The 27,962-nt window shown below is 46.5% G+C and overlaps 1 long non-coding RNA gene across 2 annotated transcripts; it reads right to left on the bottom strand.

Moving 5' to 3' along the window:
* Window positions 1-280: 280 nt before the first annotated feature.
* On the bottom strand, window positions 281-27,226 carry LOC148005395 (uncharacterized). 2 transcript variants are annotated; one of them, XR_015622504.1, is made up of 6 exons: window positions 26,662-27,188; window positions 25,925-26,048; window positions 17,602-17,729; window positions 17,101-17,317; window positions 2,055-2,154; window positions 281-1,039 (listed from the first exon to the last, which is right to left on the bottom strand). It is a non-coding gene; the product is annotated as an uncharacterized LOC148005395 (long non-coding RNA). The 2 variants fall into 2 exon arrangements; XR_015622503.1 differs by lacking the exons at window positions 281-1,039; window positions 2,055-2,154; window positions 17,101-17,317; window positions 17,602-17,729 and adding an exon at window positions 21,425-21,831 and having other exon boundaries at window positions 26,662-27,226.
* Between the last annotated feature and the right edge of the window lie 736 nt (window positions 27,227-27,962).

The raw sequence follows: 27,962 nt of genomic DNA, 5'->3' as shown, positions 1-27,962 counted from the left end.
ACTAATGCTGAAATTACTTCATTGTGGGTAATCATTAAAGATTGGCAAACAGCTTACAATAATTTGGGGGGAGAAATTAACAATAATACCCCAAAAGCAAAAGACCGACGTTCATAAAAAGAACTAATTGAATTCTTTCTTGGATAGTGAGAGGAATACCAGTTTCTAAAGCTCCTACCTTTTAGACAGATGCCAATTAGCCAGGAATGGCAAGTTATAAGTCTAAAAACGTAAGTGAAGTAGCTTAAAGTTCATATACTTCAGTTCAAAAGTCAGAGCTATATGCTGTTTTCATGGTTTTATTAGATTTTCCAGAAGCTCTTAATATAATTACTGGCTCTCAATATGCAGAAAGAGTTGTGTTTGCACAAAAAAAAATCTGCTAACCTTATTCCAAATGATTCAGAATTAACTGTGTTATTTATAATCAAGCTTCATTACCTACTGAAAATAACACTAAAGTTGGACAAACAAATGCAACTTGTCAGATGGTTGTGTTTCGTTTTACAGAGTTTGGTCTGTGAGACTGGGCTACCTGGGGCTAGCTCCCTTGACTTCTGGTGTTTGGCTGTTTTTCTCTGAAAACACACAAATTTTTAAAAGTAACATTGTGAGGATATTTCTGCATTAACGCACACATGTGTGCTGTGCAGTGTGCACAAATCAGCTACTGATGTTTCTCTGCTCCGTGATTGAGCAGGGGAAAGGCATGTGTAAGTCAGTTTGGACCAACTAACCAAACTGCAATAGTGTGTAATAAATCCCCATCTATGCCATATAAAAGGATGGATGCATGTAACAATAAGTCATGAGGATGAGAGAGCCAAAAAGATCCATTGGCTACTGCCGAGACTTCCATGTCTCCTCAGTCTCCCAAGCTGTCTCACACAGGAGGATCAGCATTCATGCCACCTGCTTTGTTGTTTTTCTGGGCCTCTTCCTTTGCACCTTCTGTGATGGCCGCCAAGATTCTCAGGAGGTCTTCCACAGTCAAATCTAATCTTTATTAACATTGAAGGAATCTGCAGCCTTTGGTTTCCTGTGGAAATAAAGACATAGCCTCGTCCCCAATACAACATGTGTCCTGGCTTCCATTCTGAGGTTATCACAACCTTAAAGTAGATAGGCTGGTTTAACTCAGCAGTTATTCCTAAAACCCGGTGTTTTTCAGCAGCTGTGCTACCAACCTCACTGACAGTTAAAAATTTTTAAATTAAAAAGCATTGCATAACCTTCCTTTGGGAGATCTCATATCACCCTTCTGTTTTATAAACATCTCCTTTAAAGTGTGGTTAGATCTTTCTGCAATTGTTTGACCTTTTGGACCATAAGATATACCTGTAACAAGTTTTACATTACAGTACATAAAACATTGTTTTTTACTGGATACATATGCCAGAGCATTATCAGTTTTAATTTGTAGCTTTGTAGAGTTTTAATTTGACAGCCATTATTTGTAGTAAATGTGTTATTATGGAATCAGTCTTTTTGGAACTTAAGGCAGAAAGCCATTGGAATCCTGGAAGGTATCAACTGTATGGTGTACATGTATTCATTTTAGGAACCTTAAAAGAATTGAGATGCTGTCCAAGTCCTGAGAGAGCTGACTTTCTTAGCGTTCCTAAAGATGCCATCACCCCTGGACAGCAGGGAGCAACCTAAAGAACACATTGTTCTCATTCCTGAGAAGTGGGGTGTGTAGTTATCGGTCTTTTGGTGGGTCGTGGATCACTGTCATTTAGGGGCATTAATTGCAGGTTATTCATGGTCAAGGACAGGGAAGAAACAAAGGAAAGGTTGTCCCGCTTCACAGGAAAGTTAGTCAGATCTTCTGGGCCTGGTGTCTGAAGATGGATGCCTCATTGATACAGAGGAAACTTGGGTGACTTCCCCACTAATACAGAGGAACCTTGGGGTGACTTCCAGGCAGTCAGTAAGTTTATGTCATTTTTATAGACTTGGAAGCTACTTGGTCTGCACTTCCTGGTTACACAGGTGAAATTTATCCTCCTCAGATCTCTGATGAGGTTGAAGACTAAGCTAGTCATAGTTACCTGTTTATCAGGATTACCTGCCTTCTCTGTTACCTTCACGTGCAAAATTCAGGCCACAGACACCACTCCCCTGGAACTGCACATCTGTCTACAGCTTCCCCTGTTACCAGATTCAGAAGAGAGAAACACACAGAAGAGTTTCATAAAAACTTATAAAGGTCAGAAGGCATAAAAGCTTAAGTTGTTAAAGGTAGAAAGCATCTTAGAGTCTAAGAAGATGGTTCCGGGTTGGCAAATGCAACTTGTGGAAGCTGGATGATATGAAAGCTTAATGGTGATAAGAAAATGACTTAAGGTATGTACGCTTTCCTCGCTCATTTGACACAACCCTCTACAGAACTCTGCACTCACCAAAACGGGACAATCGGACTGGACATTGTGAATGTAATTCTCACAATTGTTTTTATTCTATATAGTTTACTGAGGTTATAGATAAAGTCCTCTCTTGGGTCTAAAGGGAAGATGTTGGGATGACTTACACCCACACATATTGTATCTATGGCTGTGTAGGTGTGCCCCTGTATTTTCAATTGTTACATGCTGTTCCTCCAGTGCCAAGAGCTGGCAGGAGATCTGGTATTGTCATTTCTATGGCCCATCTCTATGTATAAATTCTTGTCACATCTTCACCTACCCAAAAAGAGGATTCTCTGAGATTATCATGTGACAAAGCCAGTTGCCATGCAGATGATCACGAAAGGTCACATTGCCCTCAGTCTGGCCAAAAGGAAACACTAAGATGTGCACTGAAACAGTAAGCTGTGGAACAGCTCCTACTATTTAAGCCACAGAATCTGCTAGCATTCTGGACAGATCACTCAGGCAGCTCTCAGAAAGAATGGCCCCGGGCAATGTGAGTCTCTATTTTATTGGGGCAATCTTTGTAGATCTAGTGATTGAACACTCAAACAGCATTAATCTTGACCAGAGTCCTGTGGAATCAGCCCTGACTGTACTGGAACTCACTCTGTAGACAAGGCCAGCCTCAAACTCAGAGATCCACCTGCCCCTGCCTCCTGAGCGCTGAGATCAAAGGTGTGTGCCACCACCTCCTGGCTGGAATCAGCTTCTTTTACAGATAGATACTTTTACATAGAAATGTGGGATCTCCTGCCTGCAGTCACTCAGCCTGAATGACAAGATTGAAATCCAGGCAGTGTGGACTCTACTGATTATCTGTCCACGCTCCTTGTACTGGCTGGTTTTGTGTGTTAATTTAACAAAAGTTAGAGTCATCAGAAGGCAGGAATCTCAGTTGAGGGAATGCCTCCATGAGATTCAGCTGTAAAGCATTTTCTCAATAAGTGATCAATGTGGGAGGGCCCAGCCCATTGTGGGTGGTGCCACCCCTTGGGCTGGTAGTTCTGGGTTCTATAAGAAAGTAGGTTGAGCAAGCCATGAGGATCAAGCCAGTGAGTAGTACCCCTTCGTGGCTTCTGCATCAGCTCCTGCCTCCAGGTTCCAACCCTGCTCGAGTTCCTGTCCTGACTTCCTCTAGTGATGGACTATGACCGAATATAATCCAAATAAACCCCTTCCTTCCCAACTTGCTTTTAGGTCACAGTGTTTCATCCCAGCAGTAGAAACCCTGACTAGGACACCGCTCCTATGCTAATCACAAACAGGCACTCAAAAATGTGCTCACAAACAGAACTCCTGTTACATAGGTTTCTGCAGTAGTTCAGTGATAACACTGGCTCATGTCTCTGTTCCCTTACTGCTTCTGCGTGTCACCTTTGACCTCTAGGTGGGCCCCATGAAGGCTGAGAGATGGACCTGGAACTCCAGGCACCTGTACCTACACCACAAGGGGAGAGTGTATCCCTTCTGTACCCCTCAGAAGACTCGAATGTCATCCTCCCCTACTTGGAAAAGGACTGCTATTGTTCTGGTTGGCCTAAGACAATCCAAAGTCTGTGGGCTTAGATTTTTAAAACCTACTTTTAATAAGGGTTTTTTTTTAATGCTTTAACATCCCTTTTAGTCTACCATCCACCTGAGGTATTGGAAAGGAAAGGTTAATAGAGTGAAGGAGGATGTGGACCTGCTTAGAATTAGTTTTTTGAGCAAATCCAATCTGCATTGTCAGGATATCAGCAGTTTGGTTCACACTAATCAATAACAGCTCAACCCACTCACAAATACCATTTATGAATCAGCAAGGGTGAAGCTCTGACAATCCGCCCAAATCCTCAGAAGCAGCAAGAAGCCACCAGAACCACCAAAAGTCCTTTGGTGGTGTTTCTCATTGAAGTCACGACAAACAATGACCAGCAAAAATGGCAAGGCAAACCAATACCATACAGCATCATCAGCAAGGACCAGCACCAGCAAAGCCCAACCACGACCAGCAAAGAGTGGTAAGGCCTACCAATACCACACGGCATCATCTACTGTCTGCGGGGTTATAGTCATACCCTTGTCAACATCACTCTCAGGCGTCCACTCTAGCCAAACATCACATGCCCCTTTTCTAGGATGCTTCCAGAAAAACACCACGTGTCTGTTCTTAGCAAAACATCCTCTCATTAGACAGTTTCCAGAAAAACAGCACATGACACCACTGAGTCTCCAAGGAAACCAGAAATTTCCACTTTGCAAGTCCCTTCAATAATTCGTCAAAAGGAGAATCTGGGTGTTCTCTGGGCATGGGAGGAGGTGAGAGGGGTGAGCAGCCACTGCTCTGCCCATGCCTCCCCTTGGCGCTTCACTCCTCCTAGGGGTCTCCCTCCATCTTGTCCTCACTCCCATTCACCTCCATCCTGCAGGAGTCTGAGGACCTGTGTGCCATTGGATCCTTGAGAAAAGAAGAGTACCATGAAGAATGCCATCTCAGTGATAGTGAACGCCCAAGCTGATGGCAGCCATATATAAAATAATCAGATTTCTAATGCTAATTATATTACCCTCTTTGCATGATCTCAGCCTCCTGGGGCCACTCCAGCCTGCTATGTGCCTCTGTTCACACCCTATCTCCTCACCCCACACTGCACTGTTTTCCTCACAGACCATCTTTCTTTCTGGACTTATATTGGCTTCCTTATTTTCCACACTAGAACGAACACTCCGTAAGAACATCTACTTTATCTCACTCATCACTGAGGTAAAACAGCCAGCCACATGACAGGCGCCCAGTAAGTACTTATGGGATGTGTAGCCAGCTCCCCTGTGCTGCTGTAGTAACAGACTCAGACTCCTCCACCTTGAGCGGCATGACCAAAGACTGCCTTCTGTCAAGCTTACCTTTAGTGCGGCAAGCCCTAGAAAGGCAACCGGAGAAAGGCAAGGAGAACACCATCCTACCAGAGGAGCTCAGCCTGTCCTGGTGACAGAACTTCTGGCCTATTCATACTACTGCTTTCAAACTGTGTCTAACAGCACAGTTCCACAGACTGGGGTTATTTGTTTGTTTGTTGTTTTGTTTTGTTTTGTTTTAAGGAAAAAGAGCTTTTTTTTTCTCTCACTGTTCTGACCTGAGGCTAGGGGGCTTCATTGAGTGATGAAATTTTTGGCTGTCAAAGTCCTTAGGGCATCAAACATGGAGAGTCGGGGAGCTGGGTGTGTACAGGAACAAGACCCCTGGTCTCCCTCCTTATAACACTACTGAAATTCAATCATGGAGGCTCTGTCCTAATCACCTTCAAAAAGGCCCTGCCTCTCAGTAAATACCATCGTCAGACCAAGCTTCAACTCTCTCAGTACCTCGCTGTGAACCGCACTCTGACGCCTGAAACGTAGAGCGGTACACAAACACCTCCGAGCCACAGTGTGGGTGTCTCTTAAGTGGTCCTTCATTGTTTTGCTTTATTTTCTGAGGCTCTAGAAACCAAACCCAGAGCTTTATGCACATCACATAAGGCCAAACCACTGAACTACACCCCCCGCCCTTGTGGCCCCTGTTTTAATTGACGCAAACCAACGAAGCTATTTTTGTCTACACACACTTCACAAACATGAAACATACGATATTGACAAACCCTCATGGTTCCTTTTTTAAAAGATGTATTTAATGTGTGTGAGCCCTTTGCCTGAATATATGTCTACACATCACATGCATGTGGTGCCTGTACAAGCAGGAAGAGGGTGGTATCGGGACCCCTGGAACTAAAGCTATATATGGTTGTGAACCACATATAAGCGTTTAGTCCTGGGAACTGGATACAGGTCTTCTGTGCATGAAGCCGGTGCCTTTAACAGCTAAGCCATCTCTCCAGCTCCTAGTTCTTTTCAAAGACTAATTTGTTTTTGTTGTGTGTGCACGTGCCACAGCATGGGTGTGGGGGTCAGGGGCAAGCTTTGGGGATTGGTTCCCCCCTTCCACTGTGGGTTCTGAACATCAAACTTGGGTTGCTAGGGTTTTACAACAATTGCTTTTACCCACGGAGCCAGCTCCCTGGTTCTCTTGTCAGCTCTTAATAATCATCAAATGTATCAAGATTAAATGGCTCACCCTGGCTTGTGCTGGCTGAAGGAGTGCGGATTGTCTCAGCCAGCAGTGTCATACTGTAACCATGTTCTCTGACTACAAAACAGATCCAAAAACGTATCATTTTTCCTAGTGTGACTGTTGAATCACAGTGCGATGCCTGCAGCACAAGTGATGGGAAGAATAGAAGGTCATGGGATTAGAAACCATTCTGGCCAGGGACAGTGGCACATCCCTGTCATCCCAGGAGTTACAAAACTGAGGCAGGAGGATGGAGAAGTCTGGGCCAGCCTGGACTACATAATGAGACCCTATCTCTAAAACAAGCAGACAGAAATGGGGCAGGGATGTGACAGGCTTGTCCTAAACTGCTAATGTAAGAGGAGGAAGAGAAGAGGAGGGGAGGAGGAAGAGGAAGAGGAAGAAGAAAAGGAGGAGGAGCTGAGGGGATGACATAGTAAGATGTTTGTCACAGGAGCATGAGGACCTGAGTTCAGATCCCAGGGACCCAAGTAAACATCCAGTGCTGTGTCTCATGTCTACAGCCCTGCTCTTGGGGTGCAGAAGAAAACAGATCCCTGGAGCACACTGGCCAGGCAATCTGGACAAGTTAACGAGTTAAAAGTTTGTCGAGAGACCCTACCTCAAAAAAACTATGGATGCAGAGTAGTTGAGGAAGACACACAATGTCAACCTCTGACTTCCCTGCACACCTGCACACACCCAGACAAGTTGTCAACCTCTGGCTTCTGTGCACGCTTGTGCATACTCAGACAAGCATATGCATACATCCCACACACAATTTTTAAATAGAAATTGGGAATGAGAGGGAGGGAGGGAAGGAGAGAGAGAGAGAGAGAGAGAGAGAGAGAGAGAGAGAGAGAGAGAGAGAGATTGAGGTGGGTAGATCTCTGTGAACTCCAAGCCAGCCAGGGCTATAGCAACATAGTAAGACCCTGTCTCAAAAACCAACCAGCCAAATAAATAAATAAATAAATAAATAAATAAATAAATAAATAGAACAGAAGCGAAGGAGCCGCCAATGTGCCTGGCTCCACATCTCAGCCCAACTTCCTATTGACGGGCTGGTCTTTCTGTGCATCTATCACATGCAATGCACTATAATTAACCACGGTAGTGCTGTGAAGGCAAATGAGTTACTGTATATGAAACAAGGAACCCCCTGCTCAAGTCCAAACTAAGTGCTGGCTGCTACAGTGTGTGATTCAGTGTCACACGCTCAAAGACCATACAAGTTTTCCTCACTTACACAGCCTTTCTACCCAGCCACACCCATACACTACCCACACACACACAAGTGCACATGCACACACACACACACACACACACACACACACACAGCCAAGCTTGTTTCACATCCTATACATTGTGTTTTCCATGACTTCATTAACTTTCAAGCCAAATCTTTCCTTGCTCACGACCTTCCGGGCTCTTCCCCACTGAATGTCATTGTGACCTCACAAACGTCCTGCTAGAGCACCTTAGCAGTCACTCTAATTGCCCCCCACAGTGTGATACTCATTGTCCATTTTGTGTTGTAACTTTCTAATCGCAGTGTCTTCTCCAGCACACTGTTGTTTAAGAACAGAGCTTACGCTCTTGGATTAAGACTTGGATTCGAATTTTGACACTGCTGCCCCCAGCTGTGGGGAGGCCGGCAAGCCGCTCCACTTCTCTGGCTGTGACATTATTCTCATGAAAAGGATCAGGAAATAAACATCACAAAGACCAAACACACCTGCAATTGTTGTGCTTGGGAGAAACTGAGGCAGGAAGATGGAGAGTGTGAGGCCTAAGCTACAGAGAGAGAAATTCTCAAAAAGAAAAGGGAAACAAAAGAGTAGGAGTCTCCTGTTGCTGTCTATTTTTTTTTAAACTCCCCTTTCATGGTTCTTAAGTGAATTTTAAAAAGATAGATAGGCTGCTTACAGCTTTCTTTTCTTTTTTTTTTTAATTTTTTTTTTTAAGATTTATTTATTTTATATATGTGAGTACACTGTCGCTGTCCTCACCAGAAGAGGGCATCAGATCCCATTACAGATGGTTGTGAGCCACCATGTGGTTGCTGGGAATTGAACTCAGAACCTCTGGAAGAGCAGTCAGTGCTCTTAACCGCTGAGCCATCTCTCCAGCCCCGCTTACAGCTTTCACTGTCTCTGGGCACCTGGGATACAGGCACAGTTGTGTTCAGGAACTGCTGGCAGACACCAGCGACTTCCTTTTTTAAAGGTTTGTTTATTCATTTATTATATATGAGTACACTGTCGCTGTCTTCACCCACATCAAAAGAGGGCGCCAGATCCCATCACAGATGGTTGTGAGCCACCATGTGGTTGCTAGGAATTGACCTCAGGACCTCTGGAAGAACAGCCAGTGCTCTTAACTGAGCGGTCTCTCCACCCACCATCCCCCCTCCCCCACCACCTTCTCCTCCCCCCAACCCTGTGACACTCTTTAGCCTGGAGGTGTTGCCTTAATAAACTGTTCCCAGTTCTTGGCTGGAGCAGTACGACTCTGTCCTAGACTCCATGACTGCCACCAGCTTTCTGTTGTAACCAGGCTGTTCCCCTTCATGAAATGTGTGAGATGATATTTGGACACTGTTTCTTTTCATTTCATTTCCTGGGAAATGGGCAAGCTTAACCTGTTTCTCAATTCAGCCAGAGCAAAGGAAGAAGACTTTTGAGCAGCTGAGGGAGGCCTACTGCTCCTGAGAAGAATGGGCCTAACTTTCTTTCCTACTTTGCTGAGGCACTGGTGCCTCTTCTGGGTTCTAAGCAACAGTTCTTTTTCAGTCACCTCCATGCCTCGACTGCCCTCCCTTAGTCAAATTGCCCATAACACTGGAGGCACACATTCGCGCACACATACACACGCACACGCACACACACACACCATACACACACACATACACACACACACACCACACACATACACACACATACACACACACCACACACATACACACACACAAACACACATACACACACACAAACACACATACACACACACCACACACACATACACACACACACACACACACACACACACACACACACACACACACACACACACTTTCTGTGATCTACTTCAGTTCATCTTTTGTCCAGAAAGCCAGCCCAGCTGTGAATCCAGTCTACTAGGAAGGCCTTCCAGCTTCCCCACAAGCCTCCCTGGTGCAGTAGCTGCTTTTGGCTCTCCTTCAGGGCCTCCCTCACCCTCCAACCCCCAGGCTTCCCGCCAGCTCCTGTGTGAGGAAGGTGCCCTCCCGAAAGCGGCCAAGCCCTCCCTGTGGTTTCTATTACTTAAAGAAACCCGGTGGCACCAGCGCCACCTCCCCCACCCCCTGTCCTCCGGGGTTCCCCCAACCGGCTCAACTGTCTGCTGGTAAATGAACAAACTATGGCCAGGCAACTGTCTGGCCTGCAGCCGGGTGACGCCAGGCCTGATGCTCCTCTCAGCCTCAGGCAAGTCTGTCTGTTTGAGCTCAGCTGCGGCTGCAAGGTTTTCTTTTGCTTGTCAGTTTGCAGGAGATCTTTTGTTGATTGGCTGCGGTGGGGGCAGGATGGGGCGCTGAGGTCAGAAGCCCTGGATTCAGGGAAGGCAGCTCCCTGCCTGGGAAGAAAAAAAGTTTAGCACCCTGGAGTATTTCCCCAGCATGGCAATAATATCTCCCAGAGCCCAGTGTGATGACACACGGTAACCCCTCGGGCAAAGTGGAAGTCACAAAGACAGTGGGGCATTTCAGAAGTCGTCGAGGGGAGAGGGGGATGAAGGGTACCAAAGGCTGGAAGAGGAGAATGAGGAAGGGGTGATGAACCCTGGCCAACAGGAACTGAGTGAGAGCAAAGGACAGGAAGTCCCAGTGCGCAGTGGCATAGGACAGAGACTATGGTGGTATTGTGGTACTGGGGTGTAGCTCAGCGGTAGAGCACTTGCTTAACAGGCACAAAGTCCTGGGTTCACTCCCCAGCACTGTAAATAAATAATAAGTAAATGAGAATTACAGCAAAAACAAGAATGTGATGTAAGTGTAATGTAGATGTAATGTAAAATATAATAAAATACATTTCAAAGGGCTAGAAGAACCTTGAAGATTCTTAACATAGAGTAACAATCAGTGGACCTGACTAGACAGCTCAGCAGGTAAGCCTGACAATCCGGAGTTCAAGCCCCAGAACCAATACAGTGGAAGGCCAGCCCTCAATGCACAAGGCGGAGAGCAAGGTCCCTGGCAATCCTTGTCTCACTGAAGAGCGCCCTCTGCTGGTAATATTTCCCCAGGCAGGCGCTGGTTACTTTTTTTTCAGTTTGTTAAGGGATTTGTAGACTTCTCCGGGCTTGCTCTCCCTTACCCACTAAGGGACCTGGCCCTAGAATGACTGCCTGAATAGACAGATGTCCAGACTAATGTTGAGTTGACAGCCATTTGAACATTCGAGCGCACTAAGGAGAGCTATAAACTGTCTACTGAAGACTGGGTTAGATTGCACCGCTCAAGGAAATGAAGACACCACACACACACACACACCAAAAAAAACCACTGGCTTAAGCCCAGATCCTACACCCTATCCCTGGCCTTCTCCTTCCAGCCCCCTCCCTTTGGGTATCTCCTGGTCTCCCAGATAAGCTGTTGTCATCTACACATACAAACCTTATAGTCTCCAAGACCTTTCCCTAATGATTCGTCTCTGCCCTTACCCTCTCTTCAAAACCTTCTCCCAGTCTCCCCTTCCTCCCAAGACAGGCCAACCTCCCTGACATCCTGCCCAGCAGGCAGTCCTCCTATGGAAGACCACAACACAGCCTAAGAAACCAGTTCATCCCACTTTCTGTCACAGAGGAAGGACACAGCCTTTGGAGAGATGGGACCTGCCACGGGTTCAAGTCTCTGATCTGCCACCTACCAGTTGTGTGGTATGAGGAAAGTGACGTTACCCTGTCAGCTCGCAGAGTTCGAGGTGCTCTGCAGTTCACAGGACATGCGGGGAGCACGGGACACACAGAACAATTCCAGCCCACTTAGGTCTTGATTGCTTACCTGACAGAAGGTCGGCAAGGCTTACAAAGCAGACTGCACTCAAAGACCTAAAGCAGTCTTGGGCGTGCCACAGGCAAGCGTAACCAGTGTAAAGTGTTTTTATTTATTTTAAAAATCACGGGGGCTAGGGATTTAGCTCAGTGGTAGAGCGCTTACCTAGGAAGCACAAGGCCCTGGGTTCGGTCCCCAGCTCCGAAAAAAAGAACCAAAAAAAATAAAATAAAATAAAATAAAAATCACAAGGAAAAAAAAAAGCCCAAAACTTTTAGATTTGAAAAATGGCCTGGTGGGGGTGATGCACACCTTTAATCCCAGAACTCCTGAGGCAGAGGCCGGTGGAACTCTGTGAGTCTGAGGCCAACCTGGTCTACAGAGCAAGTTCCAGAACAGCCAGGACTACACAGAGAATCTCTGTCTCAAAAATGAATAAATAAATAAATAAATAAATAAATAAATAGAAAGGAAGAAAGAAAGAAAGGAAGGAAGGAGGAAAGAAAGAAAGAAACAAAGAAAGAAACAAAGAAACAAAGAAAGAAGAGAAAAGGGAAGGAAGGAAGATATTTAGCATAGGGCTGACAAGATGGTTCAGTAGGTAAAGCATTTGTTTTTTAAAGATTTACTTATTATATACAAGTACACTGTAGCTGTCTTCAGACACACCAGAAGAGGGCACCAGATCCCATTACAGATGGTTGTGAGCCATCATGAGGTTGCTGGGAATTGAACTCAGGACCTCTGGAAGAGCAATCGGTGCTCTTAACCACTAAGCGGTCTCACAGCCCGGTAAAACAAAACGGTAACAAGCAGCCCGGCTTGTTAAACAAGCCCTGTGGTCTGCTTCCCATCCCTGGATGCATATATAGAGGGAAGAAGAGAAGCTACTCCACAAAATGTCCCCGAGGGCATGCATACCCACGCACTAACAATAGTAGTAGTTAATACTACTACTATACTATTACTATACTACTATATATACTACTACTATAGTAGATAATAGTAGAAGAGTAACGAATGAATGGATTTAAAGAAAAACTATTTCATGTCGAGTATTAACACTTTCCCCTTTATAATAACGCAGACATAAACTGTAGCTTCAGGGGTCAAATGCTTTTTGGCAAGAGCGATAAGAACATTTGATACAAAGAACAGTCTTATCGCCCTCATTGGGGAGGTCAACCTCTAGGCTCTGCTAGGCCTAAAATCTAGAAACTGGGTCAATAACGCCACCCTGTGCTCTCAGAATTCCTTAATAGGTTAATATACTTTTTTAAAAGACAAAAATTCTATATTTTAACAAACGGAGCTCTTTCTAACAATTGGCTCTAGCAAGACGGGACATCCACATGCGAAGAACAAAGTGGGACCTTTCTCTAACTCTACGTCCTAAATTAATTCAAAATGGGGATCTGAATGTAACCCAGTGGAAACAAACATGTGTTTATCATTCATGAGACCCTGGGTTCAATTCCCAGTACTAAAAGTTAAAAAAAAGAAAAAAGGAATCACAACAAAGACTTAAGCATAAGACCTAAAACTACATTAAAGGCAAACATAAGGCAGAAGTGGACATTGGGCCAAGCATGGTGGTGCACGCCTTTTCCCCAGCACTCAGGAGGCAGGTGGATCTCTGTAAGTTTGAAGCCAGCCTAGTCTACATAGTGAGTTCCAAGCCAGCCAAGGCTACGTAGAGAGACCTACACAGAATTAGCCTATGATGTAGCGTTAGAGAAAGGTCTGACTCCGCTTCTGTCTTAACAAAAAGACATTCTTAGGACGCACGAGCTGCTCACTGGGTAGACTGTTTGCCAAGCATGTGCAAGGTCTGGGGTTTGAGCCCCATCACTAGATGGGGAAAGCAAGTGGACCAAGTCACCAGACAGAAAAACTGGTAAGGTTGAGCCAGCCTATACCTGGGAAATCTCAGGACGGAGAACAGTAGGCATGAGGCCAGCTCCCTCCCTGCCAAACTACTTGATCTGGAATATGTAACCATGACACCCTACTGAGAGGACCATAGCAATCGGCCACATAGTATAAAAACCTGGAGCTCCCCATGCTAATGGGGTGTCTAGCTTGGCCCTGGGTGTTTAGTCAGTGAGCTTCTTGTCCTGGACAGTCCTTCCTGCACAAAGATATTCAAAGATTTATTTATGTATGTATACAAGCACACCGTTAACTGTCTTCAGACACACCAAACCCCATTACAGATGGTTGTGAGCCACCATGTGTTTGCTGGGATTTGAACTCAGGAACTCTGGAAGAGCAGTCAGTACTCTTAACCCCTGAGCCATCTCTCCAGCCCCTACAAGAAGTGTTTAATCCCTGGTTCGCCCCACTTAAAGTGTATGCATTCTCATCCACCATCAAAGTTTGGACAAGCGAGTACTGTCTCCTTCATCAAAGATAGCCACTGGGAGGAAGGGGAGGAAGGCCTTCATCCTAAAGAGTGGCACCTAAATCTCAGGAGAAGGCCTTCTCTCTTCCACCCCTTCTGTATTCTAGCCTTTCTGCACTCACTCAGAAACCAAACCAGATTCAGCCCCAATCCCAGGCTCCCGCTCAGCCATCCCCTTCCTGCCCTGGGGAAGCTCAAACCCTAAGACCCTCGTTCCCAACTCCCCTCTGTCCCCAGAGGCATATGGTTACACAGGAAGCCGGGAACCACAACATCTGTCCCAGACCCTGCTGTTTCTCATCCAGGGAAATATGGGCTGGGACCACTATCACAGGCTGTTCCGCCTCCCCTGAGTGGCTTGCCATCAGCGCCCCAGCGGCAAAGCAGACATGCAGCCCCACGCGCACGCGCACAAACACACACCTTTGATCCCAGCACTTGGGAGGCAGAAGCAGGTAAATCTCTGAATTCAACACCAGCCTGGTATTCAAAGCAAGTTCCATGACAACTAGGACTACATAGAGAAACCCTGTCTCAAAAACCAGGGAAAGAAAAAAAGAACAAAGGAAAACCCATACAATCCAGTTCAAAAATAGGGGTGAGGGTGTTAAAGGATACTAGGGGTGCAATTCAACAATTACCCTTGCCCAACTCCCACCAGGCTCTGGGTTTTAATGTCCAGCCCCACAAAAACAAAAGAAAAGAAGAGAAAAGAAAAGAAAAACCAAAAACACGAATAACAATGAAAAAATGTGCAAAAGACTGAATGGAGACGTCTCCAATAAGCTCATGAAAAAAAATGCTCAACGTTATTAGGTATCAAGGCCGCCTCAAACCCATCAAAATGTTAGCGGCAAGTCTACTGAAGCCCTGAAAGGGGCGAGGGGTGGGGGAACCCGCAGCAGCTCTGGAAAGCAGTGTGGCCATTCCTCAAAAAGCAAAATAAAAACAATATGCGATCCAGAAATTCTATTTCTGAATGTATTCTTAACCGGTCTGAGGCAGATCACCTGGCGACATATCTGTATGCACCCCAGTAAATATTAGCATTATTCACAAAGGGAGAAAAGGAGCAACCCAAGTGTCCATCAACAATAGAAAGAAGATGGTAAACACTGTTAGTGTGGCCTGCCATGACGTTTTTTATTGGGGTGTGGGGAACAGCTACAAAAACTAGTGCCACGAAAGTCAGAATGCATTCCTGACTAGAAACATTTCCAATCGTAAAAGGGACTGTGCAATGCAAAATAGCGGAGGCAGTTGGGAAAAGGGGCTCCATAGCTGAGGGCACTTCCAGCCCCAGGATTCTTCTGTTCCAGCAATTCCTCTCCCCATGGCAGAGGTCCTTAACAGGGTGAGTGAGTTGTAACCGTATGCTAGCTCATTGGCCCTTAGTAAACGAGCTTCCCATCCCCAAGAATTTTGTCCTTGTCATATACCATAATGGCCAGAAGGGGGCTCAGCAACTCAATATTAAGGTGAAATCACAGCCCCGGCAACTGCAGCGTGAGCAGCAGGAAGATGATGATCCTGGAACGGGCTAAGTATATCCCACAGCTCCCTGCTCCAATCAGCTCCTTAGTCAGTTAGCTGGCATCCATCAGGATAGAATTAAAGCTCTTCTGAAGTGGGGTAGGGGGCATTTTACAGGTCTCAAATGAACTGGTTTGTTCTCTTTCCTTAAAATGCCCACTGGGTGCCCACCACACACCAACAGTGAACTAAAACGGATTTTCCCCCAACAGGGAGCTTTGGAGCTAGTACCATACATAGGGAGGATCCCGAGACTATCAAGGGGGAGAGGAACCACCCCTGAGGGTATGGTTTCTCGGGAATAATCTGAAGGCAGGGCTGAGGAAGTGAACTTCAAACTTGAGGCCTGAGGGATGCTTAGAAGTTGGCTGAGAGAACAGTGGGAGTTCCTGGCTTGGGAACAGAATGTACAAAGGTCACAGGGGACAGGGAAGAGCAGAGGAGCACTCAAGGGACGGAATGAGGCACACCATGAGGCAAGAAGGGGGCCAAGGAGAAACAGAAAGGGATCAGACATACCGGCTCCCTCTGACCCATGTAGGTGGTCTCTCCAGGCCTCAGGTCTTTGTATTTGACTGTTTACCAAGCTGCCGGCTCCCAGTGATCAAGGTGGACACATTTCCCAGGGTTGGTGAAGTTTTCATCACCCTGGCAGCTAGCTGTTTCTTCTCCTCACCCTCACGCAGTCAACACAAGCCCTCCACACTCCCCTTCCACTGCCTTTTTTTTTTCAAGATTTATTTATTCATTTATTATATATGAGTACACTGTAGCTGTCTTCAGATACACCAGAAGAGGGCATCCGATCTCTTTACAGATGGTTGTGAGCCACCATGTGGTTGCTGGGAACTGAACTCAGGACCTCTGGAAGAGCAGTCGGGTGCTCTTAACTGCTGAGCCACCTCTCCAGCCCTCCACTGCCTCTTAACCTTCCTCCCTTGACTCAAACCTTCACACACACACTGCTTACTTGCAGCCATAAATTCAAATTCTTACCGTGACAAAACAAGGAGGGAAGGAAGAAAAGTAACGAGACAACTGTATGAGATAGCTCCTACCATATGCCAATTTTGTAGTTGAGGGAGGGAAGGAGTTTACTTCTTTCAGTTGTAAAGACCACTTAGCCCTGGACAGACCTTTAATCAGTACTCAGATGTACTGGAGACCTGAATAAATGGACCACATCTAAACACGACATGCCTTTTGTTTCCTGTGTGAGGCAGCATACTTAAGAAACTGAGGTGCTTGAGATGGTAAGGGATCCTTCCTCCCCACTCTCTAGGGATCGCTTGCTCTCCCTGGCTGACAGCCAAGAGCTTTTGACATAACTGACCAAACCACCTATAAAACAATTTACTCCGCTCTCTGAGAAAGCTCACAAAGGGTTTTTTTTTTTTTTTTAATGGCTCATGAACTCTGCCTTAAGTTCAGCTCCTGTGACCTAAGTATAAGGATCCCTTTGAGTTCTCTGGAGGACACTCCCTTCTCCACCCCAGCACAATGCTCCCCCACCCCCAGGAAGCAGGGGTGGGGGTTGGGGGAGTGGGGCGTGTCCTCTTCAAGAACAGAACTCTGTGGATAAGAAAAGGGAATATACCCAGCACATGCTTTCCCTAATACCCAAACTTACTTGCTTTTTGTACCTTAAATAGGGGCATGGAGGCACATGCCCATAGTCTTAGCAGTCAGGAGGCTGAAGCAGGTGGTCTGAGTCTCCCCGCAGCTCAGAAGTGGACTCCACTGGCCGGCACCAACTATATTCATAGTCTTGAGATAAATTTTGTTGAAATATCACTGTGTAGATCTGGCTGGCCTCAAATTCACAGAGAGCTGCTGTCTCCTGAATGCTGGGAGGAAAGGTGTGTACTACCACCTGAAGGTGCTTTTAAATGCCCCCCCTCTCCCGCCTTGCGCTTGCTAGGCAAGCGCTCTACCACTGAGCTAAATCCCCAACCCGTGCTTTTAAATTTATGTTAGTGTACCTGCTTTGACTGTGTCCTGTCTTGGGGTCAGATGTAGAATTTTTCATGAAGGCCTCAATGTTTTAGTGATTTGGATATGGGGGAGGGGGGGGTGTTGGTGTTTTGTTTTGTTTTTTTCCTTACAGAATGTAGGCTAGTTTCAAACTTACCTTGTAGTTGAGAGGAGCCTTGAACTTGAGGTCCTCTTCCTGCCTCCACCTCTCCAGTTCTAGGATTTCAGGCACGTGCCTGTACCACCAAACCTTGATTTATGCAGAGTTCAGTTCAAGCTCCATCACTAGAAGAAAAAGCAAAATCAGAAAGAAAGAAAGAAAAAAAGAAAGAAAGAAAGGAAGGGAGAAAGAGAGAGAGAAAGAAAGAAAGAAAGAAAGAAAGAAAGAAAGAAAGAAAGAAAGGGAAAGAAAGGAAGGAAGGAAGAAAGAAAGAAAGAAAGAAAGAAAGAAAGAAAGAAAGAAAGAAAGAAAGAAAATAAAGGAAGGAAGGAAGGATGTCAGAAAGGAAGCAAGTCAGACAGGCAGACCACTTTGGGCTATGGTGGTTGCACACCTTTAATCCCAGAACTCAGGAGGCAGAAACAGACCGATCTCTGAGTACCAGGCCAGCCTGGTCTACAAAGTAAGTTCTAGGACAGCCAAGGCTACTCAGAGAAACCCAATCTCAAAAACCAAAACACTCAAGAAGTAGGCATTGGAAAGTTAGAATGAAACTATTGACAGTGAGTTTTCTTATGAAAGAATTATGATCGTTTTTAATATTCTGTATATATTTACTGTCTGAATTTCAAAGGGGTGTGTGTGTGTGTGTGTGTGTGTGTGTGTGTGTGTGTGTGTGTGTGTGTGTGTGTTTAAACCAGGAATATCTATTTCTTTTGGAAAGAAAGGGCAAGGCAAATTATGCTCTGTCATCTATCTCTTTAAAAAAAAAAAAAAAAAAAAAGCTGGGTTGGGGATTTAGCTCAGTGGTAGAGCGCTTGCCTAGCAAGTGCAAGGCCCTGGGTTCAGTCCTCAGCTCCGGAAAAAAAAAAAAAAGAAAAAAGAAAAAAGAAAAGAAAGAAAAAAGAAAAAAAAAAGCTCTTCTGCTGAGAACATTTTAAAACATCTTACAAAAGCAATACGGGTTCACCAGAAACAACAAAAAACCAGTCAAAAAGTACGAAGAAGCAGAGAAGAAACAAACAAACAAACAAAAAAAAAAAAACCCCGCACTTCTCCTTCAGGGCACAACCAGTTTCTGCACCCTCTTGGCTTTGCAAGCTGGGTGGCTTCATTTGTTTGTTTTTGTTTTGTGGGTTTTGCTTTTGTTTGTTTGTCGTTTGTCTCCTTCCTACAGAGTTTCTCCCGAGCCTGCTTACCAGGATCCACCCTGTAGCTATTACTAGAAATTAGAAGGAGACTTCCAGTTTCCTCTGTGCTCCCCCAACCGCAGCTCCAAAGATGAGTTTGAGCCTCAAATTGTGTCTGGGATCCCTTAGACGCCCCAGTGTGTTCCAGGGGGCAGGAGCTGTCAAGCGTGGGATCCATACTGTGATTCCCAACACACTGAAATTGCAACACTGTACGGTTTTGCAACCGGCTTCCTTCTTCAAAAAGAATTGAAAGAAGGATCCAGCCATTTGCATAGCCCAGTTAGTACTTTTCCACCCGTGGAGCTGAAGGGAACTGAGCTCCCGCAACCCTCCTTCCCCACCTCTCCTATAATTGCTGGCAATCGATCCCAGGGCGCCCCTCAGTTAAGATTTGGAATTGCGGCTCCTGGGAGCTGTGCAAACAGGCTCTTAGCCTTGTAGGCCCAAGAGTCCACATCCTGGGCCAAGATTTCCCCGGGCCATTCCCACACACATGCAACAACATAGGTTGCCAAGGCCCACCCAGCACACACCCTCAGATGCTAAAGCCCCCCTCCCTGGAAAGAGGGCAGGAGAACCTACAGGCCTTGGCATCCTGCCTCACTAGGTCCACACCCTCTGCGTAGCCGTGGGGCTGCACAGTTCCTAGAGCGGAGGGATAAGCGGCTCACACCTCGTGAGGCCCCGATCATTTCTGGTTGCTTCAGAAATGACATAGTCCGGGCCCAGCCCAGCCCAGCCCAGCCTACCCTGGAAGCTGGTGCGCCAGTCTCATTCTGAGTCCATGAATTTTGTCTTTCTTAAAACTTCTAGGATTTTTGGGACTCTGTTCATCTTAACTGGGCTACCTCTCATTCCTAATGATAACGTCTGACTTTAGGCTCCTTATACACCAGACATTTTATAAGGTTGTAACACAGCAGTCTTTGGGGGCAGATACAATTAGGCCTACCTCACACGGGAGAAAACGATGAGTCTAAGACTTGGAGAGACCTGCTCAAGGTCAACAAGTAAGGACAGACAAGAGGCAACCTAGACTTCGAGAAAGCCCAAAAAGGATGGTGCTGAGGGGAAGCCAGAAAGTTCATTCGTAGTCACCGCGTGCTCTGTACTCGTTTGGGGCGTTTATAAATGGCAACTCAGCTTGTACCCTGGCACAGCCATGAGCTGGGCACATATTTGTGTAGAAGAAAGCTGGGACAGCAGAGTAAGACACCCGAGGCTGCACAGTAAAGAGAGTCTGGTCTTGAAGCTAGCTCTAAAGCGTCTCCCCAACCCCAGCCACAGAAGACCCCTATCTTTGTGCTTCCTCCTTTCCTGGTTGCCACCCTCCTCCTCGTTTCTTCTGAGTCTGCTACAAGCTTCCAGTTTCCTCGTCTCATTCTGGGTGGTGTTTCTCTTGTGCAACTCCGAATTGTGCAAAGCCACCTTTGATTAGATCACCCTCTACACCCTACCACCATCACCACCACCAAGAACTAAGAGTTCTAGAAGGCTTATCTATGCAAAGGTCCAGAGTGTGTCTGTAGAAATGACCAGTAAACAATGACTTACTGGAGGCCATTTTTTGTCCCCAGCCCTATGGAGGTCCCTATTGGGGGAGGGGTCTCCAAATACAAAAGACAACATATGACCCCCACCCCAAAGTTACTGAAGAAGTACCGAGTGGTGGTACATACCCCTCCCAGCCCCACACAGTGATATGTACCCATACTCTCAACACTCAAAAGACTGGCACAGGAGGATCATGAATTTAAAGCCAGTGCATACTACATAGACAGACTTAGTCTCAATAAAAATAAAGGTTGGTTGAGTGAGTGAGTGAATGAATGAATGAATGAATGAACAAATGAAAGAAAAGGAAGGGGGCTGGCCAAATAGCCCCCAAAGGTAAATGACCTGAATTCCATCCCTAGAACCTTCATAAAGGTGGGTAGGAAAGGGCCTGGAGAGATGGCTCAGGGGTTAAGAGCATTGGCTGTTCTTCCAGGGGTCCTGAGTTCAAATCCCAGCAACCACATGGTGGCTCACAACCATGTGTACCTGTCATGCAGACAAAACCCATATAAACAGATAAACCTTTTTTATAAAAAAAAAAAATAGATGGAAGGAGAGAACCATTCCACACACAGCTAGCTGTCCTTTGACCTCCACATGTACTCTGTGGTCCATGCAACCCACACATGTACACTGTGGCAATGCAACCACACAAGTACACACATCATGCACATGAATTAAAATTTGTAAAAGAAGGGAACCTATAAATACCCTATGTGTCCCTCTCAGTGCAGCTAAATTACAAAAGGTGAGAGAGACAGAGAGAGAGAGACAGATAGAGACAGAGAGAGAAACTTATTTCAAAGAAATGTAGGACTTTAAATCTGGTTGGAAAGAGGAGTAGGTTTTGAAAAGCAGCCCTGGCGAAAGTGATTACAAAACTGTCTTCCTGGGGCTCGGGATTTAGCTCAGTGGTAGAGCGCTTGCCTAGGAAGCACAAGGCCCTGGGTTCGGTCCCCAGCTCCGAAAAAAAGACCAAAAAAAAAAAAAAAAAAAAAAAAAGAACAAAACTGTCTTCCTACATCCGTGTGAAACAAATGCTCAGAAATAAGCCACAGAAAGAAGCCAGCTAGAGTTATTTGGTTTTATTTTGGTTTGGGTTTCATCTGCCAGATTGGCTCTTCTTTCCTCAGAGTGGGCCCCCAGTCTGGCTCAATAGGCAGAGGTGTCTGCTGCCAAGCTTGACAAACTGGGTTTGCTCCCCCACGGGTTGGAGGAGGAGAAACAACTCTCACATTTTGTCCTCTAGCCTCCTCACGGCAAACTCCTGCGAGCCCTCTCACTACTGTGATGATGCCTACGGGACTGGAGGAGGGCACACTTGGCTCCCAGAACCACCAGGTGGCAGAGCTGCTGTTCTGGAGCTACAGCTCCAAGAGCAGTCAGAAGGAAGAGGACCGGTCCCAGACCACCCCTCAAATCAGCTGGTGGTGAGGAGGCACCAATCTTCTCCGAGTGAGCTGTCTTCGAAGCCAACCTGGAGGTTAGAGAAGAGCGGTTGTGAGAAGAATCTGGGTGAAGCTGAAAAGGAATTTTGAAAGATGAGTCCCTGCAGCCAGACTCCTGAGAACGAGAAACCTTCCAAGCATCAGGGAGGGCTGGTCCTGTAGGTTACTCACCAGCTGCAGTCTGAGCAGTCTGCCTATGGCTTGGGTATGAGTAGGAACAAAAGCTAGTCTAACGCGCGGGTTTCAGCCCAGCTGACCACCGTTCTGACCTGGACAAAGCACCAGCCGCACTACAGAGGAATGCTAGGGGCTTTAAGGAGTAAACATTCTCATCCCATTCTGCTGTCCAGTTGTGACAGTGGGCATCGTTAGATATTCTAAATGTAATGTTTAGCCCAACTGTACATAGCTAAGCCAAGAAATACGGTCACCTGAGCTCGGGTTTAAGCACATCTGGATACCCTCTAAGGAAAGAGAAGGACACGATTTTTTTTTTTTTTTTTTTGGTTCTTTTTTTTCGGAGCTGGGGACCGAACCCAGGGCCTTGCGCTTCCTAGGTAAGCGCTCTACCACTGAGCTAAATCCCCAGCCCCGAAGGACACGATTTAATGCCAGAAATCCGACTTTTATCTATTTCTAGCTATCTGTCCAAGCTTGATTGGGAGAACCAACTTCTACGAGCTTTAGTGCCCTTGTTTATGAAATAACAAGTTTAATCTCTGAAGTCCTTCCAGTTTTGAAATTCTAGAAAGAAAAAAAAAAAAAAAAGAACCTTCTATTATAGCCAAATGGACTGGGGGACGTGGGCGACCAGCAGAGGATAGCAGAGGGCATTGGCATTGAGGGAAGATAAGCCCCACACATCTCATTAATTGCGACGGAGTACCCAGCAGTAGCCACTGCGGCACTGCCCGCCCCATCCCCGCCCCCACGGTCTCGCTGCATACACCCACGGCTCCTCAGAGACTTCTGGAATCTCGATGGATTCCTTTACATCCGCATGTTTATTGCCCTCTACATCCGCAAATCGCTTTACATCAGCAACCCTGCCGCGCGATTATTAATCATCTCAATATTCCCTCCGCCTGTAAAAGGAATTGCGGGGTCCGGACTTATGAAGGTGAAACCCGTCTCGGATCCATTCATTCAGCAGTTAACTAAAGTTAATTAAGCGTCTAAAATGAGCAAGCCCCAGGAGACGCACAGATACAACTCGTGAAGGCATAGGAACTGCAGGGGTCCACAAGAACTTCACCCACTTTGCAATTATGTCATCAAGAGGGGTCAGTTAGAGGGTGATGGAAGACCTCGCCAGCTGGATGGTAGGGTTTAAAAAAAAAGAAAGGCCCCACTCCCTAGCCAGGAGAAAGTGGCCTTCCCAAGGCCACTTATGTCCCAAGGGAAAAACACAGACCCCAAAACGTCTGTCCTCAAAGCTTTCCACTGCGGCAATGACGAGAATCTGAAATCAAGTATATCAAAGGGAGGGAGGGTTAGACCAGGATTGCTTCCAGGATTTCCGGGCACAGAAAGAGAAAATCGTGATCCTGGATCGTCCACCGGGAACAGAGGAGCCAGGTCCTAAGCTTTGACTGCAGCCTCCACTAGCCCAAGGATGCTGGCGACCCGAGCCCCCGCCCGCCTCCGCAGGGTCGGGGTAGAAGGAGGGGTGCGCAACCCAGGGCTCTGCAGGCCCGCGCGGGGGCGGAGCCGAGCAGGGGGCGGGGCGCCGCGGGAGTCCAGCTCCCAACCCCTCCCTGCCCGCGGCGCCTTTCCAAATATGGGCAGAACGGAAGCAGCGGGCAGACGTCACGGCGCCGGGTGGGGGCCTCTGACGGGAGGCGTTGACGGCGCCTACGTGTCACCGTGGAAACCAAACAGTAAATAGAGGACTGGCGGGATCCTGGTGCTGTCTGCCCGAGCGAGCTGACCTGGAGGAAAGGGCCGGAAGCTGGGAAGGGCTAGGTGACACCTTGGCCTTGGCAGAGCAGGGCGGGGGTGCCCGGAGAGTGCCGAAAAGGAGGGTGCAGGGACACCGAGATCCCCGGGAGGAGCCTGGAAAGCTCGCAGAGAGGAGCCTTCCTAACCTTCCCGAGCGTTTCATCAGCCTGCAAGGTTGTTGCTGACTTGGTGTTCCTTACTAGCCGCTGAGCGTGCAGGCGTTGGGGACACTTTACACCGGGTTCAGATTCCAGGGCCGCCACTCCAGGTGGATAATGAAGTACAGGCCATAGTCTTTCTGTGCCCTAGACTGTCATCTATAACGTAAGCATACTAGCAAGACCTACATAGTGACATGACAGGTATGAGCCACCGTACCCTGTACAAACAGTTCTAGCGCTCAAACCCAGCACTTCTTTAACGTTAGGCAAGCATTCTAGCCACTAAAGCACAGCGCCAGCCCTGTGACTATTTTTAATAAAAATCTACATTTACTATTTTTTATGTCTGTGTCTGTGCACGTTTGTACAGATGTGCCGGGTGCAGGTACGTGCTGAGAACCAAATTCAGGTCTTCTACAAGATCAGTGTACACTGTACACCACTGAGCCATCTCAACAGCACACCCCCCCCCGCGCAAAAAGAAATGTAAAAGTTGTATAGTTTAGAGCAGTGTTTAGTGCTGACTGCCTATTCCTTGGAAGCAGGAGAGTAGCTTAACTGTACCTCGACGGCCGGTGTCATGTTTTCCTGATTGTCCTGCAGTTTCAAAGCGAACAATTTTAAAGAAATCTTCCGTTTTAAAGAGTACAGCTAATAATAAACATACAAAATGTTTTTGCATTTGCCAGTAAGCACGACAAAAGGTTACCTATAAACACACATCAAAACCCCAGTGCTCATACAACAGTAACAGGGCTAACTGAAATATCTCAAGTTCCGTTTGCCTTCGCAGTAGCTATGTTGTATCAGTTTGGTTTTGCCTGATTTTTCTTTTTCCAGAAAGGATTTGTACTATTCATGCTGATCTCAAACTTGGTATACAGCCAAAGCTGGCCTTGAATATCTTTCAGAGGTGAACCTCCTTTATCCACTCCTCAATTTGGGGGTTACACATATAGAGCGCCATAACTAACTACTTCATGTCAGATCTGTTTGGAGGTTGGGGGGGTGTGGGTAGCACTCAGGAGGCAGAGGCAGTAGGATCTCTATAGTTCAAAGCCAGTCTGGTTTACTCCCAATTTCCAGACCAACCAAGACTAAATGATAAGATCCTTTATCAACAAACAAACACAATTGGTTTAAAGGGGCCAGCAAGATAGCTCAGCTGGGGGCAAGGGTTGTGGGGGCTGGAGAAATGGCTTAATGGTTAAGAGCACTCTCTGCTCTTCTGAAGGTCCTGAGTTCAAGTCCCAGCATCCACATGGCAGCTCAGACCTGTCTTGATGCCACCTTCTTGTGTGCAGATGTACATGCACACAAAGTACTCATATACATAAAATACATTAATGACACATCTTTTAAAAAAAGATGGTGGTGGTGGTGGTGGTGGTTATGGTGGTGGTGGTGATGGTGATGATGATGATGGTGGTGGTAGTGGTGGTGGTGGTGGTGATGATGAGAGTTCACCTGTTAAACCTCTCACAGAGCAAGCCTGATGACTTGAGTTTGATCCTGGAAGCCATGTAGAAATGGAAAGAGAGGACTGACTCCCAAAAGTCATCTTCTGACCTCCATACCACCATGGCACAAGTGTGTGTGCACACACACATACAGAAATAAATGGAAAATCCAGAGCTCTATCTTCCTCAGCCCCAAGAGTGCATGTGTTTGCTTCTTTGTTTATTTATTTACATTGAATGTATGTGGCAGTCAGAGAACATTCTGTAGTTACTTTTTTCTTTCTATTGTGTGGGTCTTTGGGATCAAACACGGGTTGTCCGGCTTTGGCAAGCACTTACTTGCTGAGCTGTCTCTCCAGCCCCAGCTTAGAGATATTTTAATCCCACCACCCCTAATGGGCATAAAAATTTTCTCAGAGGAGTAGATCATATAACTAGAGTCAAATTCTAATGATCTGGTAATGTGATTAAGCAATTTGGGCTTTAGAGTCACAAAGCGTATGTTCAAATCTCATAAGTCTGCTACTTAACAGTTGTGGGCCCTTGACCAATGGACTTACTGTTTCCCAGATCGTGCTCTGCTCCTGTGAATGAAGACCCTAATATCTGCCTCAGTGGACTGTTGGCGTTGAGAGGACCAAACGAGGCAGCCATTTGACAACGTGATGATTGTGTGCCTATCAGCTGTGGGTTGTTAGAGGGACACTGATTAGCAGTGCAATCCCTGACCCAGAACATTCTGTAAAGTATAAAGCAAAACCTGGCACAGAACAGGTTGTGAAACCTAACCCCAGGGCCACAGGTTCTGTGCCAACCTTGGGCTCTGAATAAATCCTATTAACTCTTTCCATTTTCTACTGAGTTGCTGGGACTACCCTCCCTCTCCCGCTAGATGGATCCTATAGGCATTGCAAGCTAACATGCTCCATACACAACCCACATCCCCTAAACCCAGGCTTCTTTCTATGGACTCAGAGTCCCTGGGGAGCCATAAGCCTCCCTGTGTATCAAGCTTGGTAAAAACCTAGCTGTGAGCATAGATTCCTCCCTCTCCCTCACAACCCACCTCTCCCCCATCACCAAGCCTGGGCAGTCCTTCCTCCTGATCATCACTTGTTCCTCTCCATCCCCGCCACCACTGCCATAACTAAGTCTTCGAACAGACTGATCTAATTAAATACCAGGCTCGGAGCAATCTGGCCACGGTTATCTCTTCTTGACCTACCTTTAACCCCCTTTGCTTGTGATGCTACAATATTGATGTGACTGTTAGATCCCCACCCTCCCCTCCACTCACCTCTACCCGAGCGAGCATTTCATAGACTTCGCCTGGCAAATTCAAATTGGTTGTTTTATGAGTCTGTGCCTTTAAAGTGGTTTCAATGCCTTGAACTTCCACCTCCAAAGTCCAACTCAGGGGTCACTTAGAGACCCCCCCTCTAATGAGGATTCCCTTTCCCTTTCATCCCTCAAGCCTACTTCTGGTATCACCGTGTATTATAGTGTATGTGTTTATGTGTCTTTTGCCTTTATTGATTTCCAAACTCTGGAAATACAGCAATATTTTGCTCACTTCTGAATCCAAAGCGTGATTACACAGTAGGTACCCAGAACCCTGTTAGTCTACATAATGCGGTCCCTCTGTGTTTCTCTGACTGACGACGATCTCCCAAAGTTGTAATAACAACCGGCTCTTCTACTGCATTTTTCACACCCAGGAGCTGTGATACGCCCTCTCTGCATGCTGATTTGCTTTGCTGAATGCTCCTAACAGTCTCAATAGGCAGACACAATTACCATCTCCCTTTTACCATTGAGGAAGCTGAGTGCAGACTGCTTGATTTGCCTAAGGTCAAGAAGCCAGGAATTCAGAACCAAGTCTACATTCTGGAACACTTTGCAATACTGGATCCAGACTCCATTATCACGTTGTCTCGATAAATTTACCTGTCATGACAGTCCTATGATCAGTTAACCCAGTAAGTTTCTCCCCTAAATAAACATAGCAGCTGGACCCTGGGCCGCCTACAGTCAGGATAAAGGTGCTTTTTGTCCCAAACCTTTTAAACTGGGTCCTTTCCACACAGGCTTACGGCTAATGTTTATTCATTTTGCAGGGCCAGGGAGCCAACCCCAGGCCTCACACAGGCTAGCAAGCCCTATACCTTGGCTTCCTGAGCCTCTGGGCCTTTTCTAGAACAATGAGTTTCTAACGTAACTGACAATTAGACACCTGTGGGTCCCCAGACTTCTAATCACCTGCTTTAACCAAACCCAAGCACCAGGGCTGAAAGTAAGAAAGGGATTAGAGGTAAAGCTGATGACCAGAACCGGCAGCCTCCTTGGGACAATAGCCAGAACCCTTTCTACTCTGAGTAACAGGACAATGCTTTCTGGACAAAGGAAATGCAATTAGCTTAGTCCATGAGTGGGTCTGTGGAACTGTGGGATGGATCGCAACCAAACCTGTTTAGATTTCTGTTGCTTTTTCCTGCATGAAAAGACAAGGGACATGACCCAACTGGCCCCTTCCAGAGACCAAAGTGATTCGCCAGCATCCAGTGCATCTTAGCCACGGCGGTCTGCACCTTCTCTTGA

The sequence above is a fragment of the Rattus norvegicus genome, chromosome 6, assembly GCF_021556685.1.
Source record: "Rattus norvegicus strain SHRSP/BbbUtx chromosome 6, alternate assembly SHRSP_T2T, whole genome shotgun sequence".
NCBI classification, from domain to species: domain Eukaryota; kingdom Metazoa; phylum Chordata; class Mammalia; order Rodentia; family Muridae; genus Rattus; species Rattus norvegicus.
The sequence above is the reverse complement of the archived record's forward strand: the minus strand, read 5'-3'. Positions and strand labels throughout refer to the sequence as shown.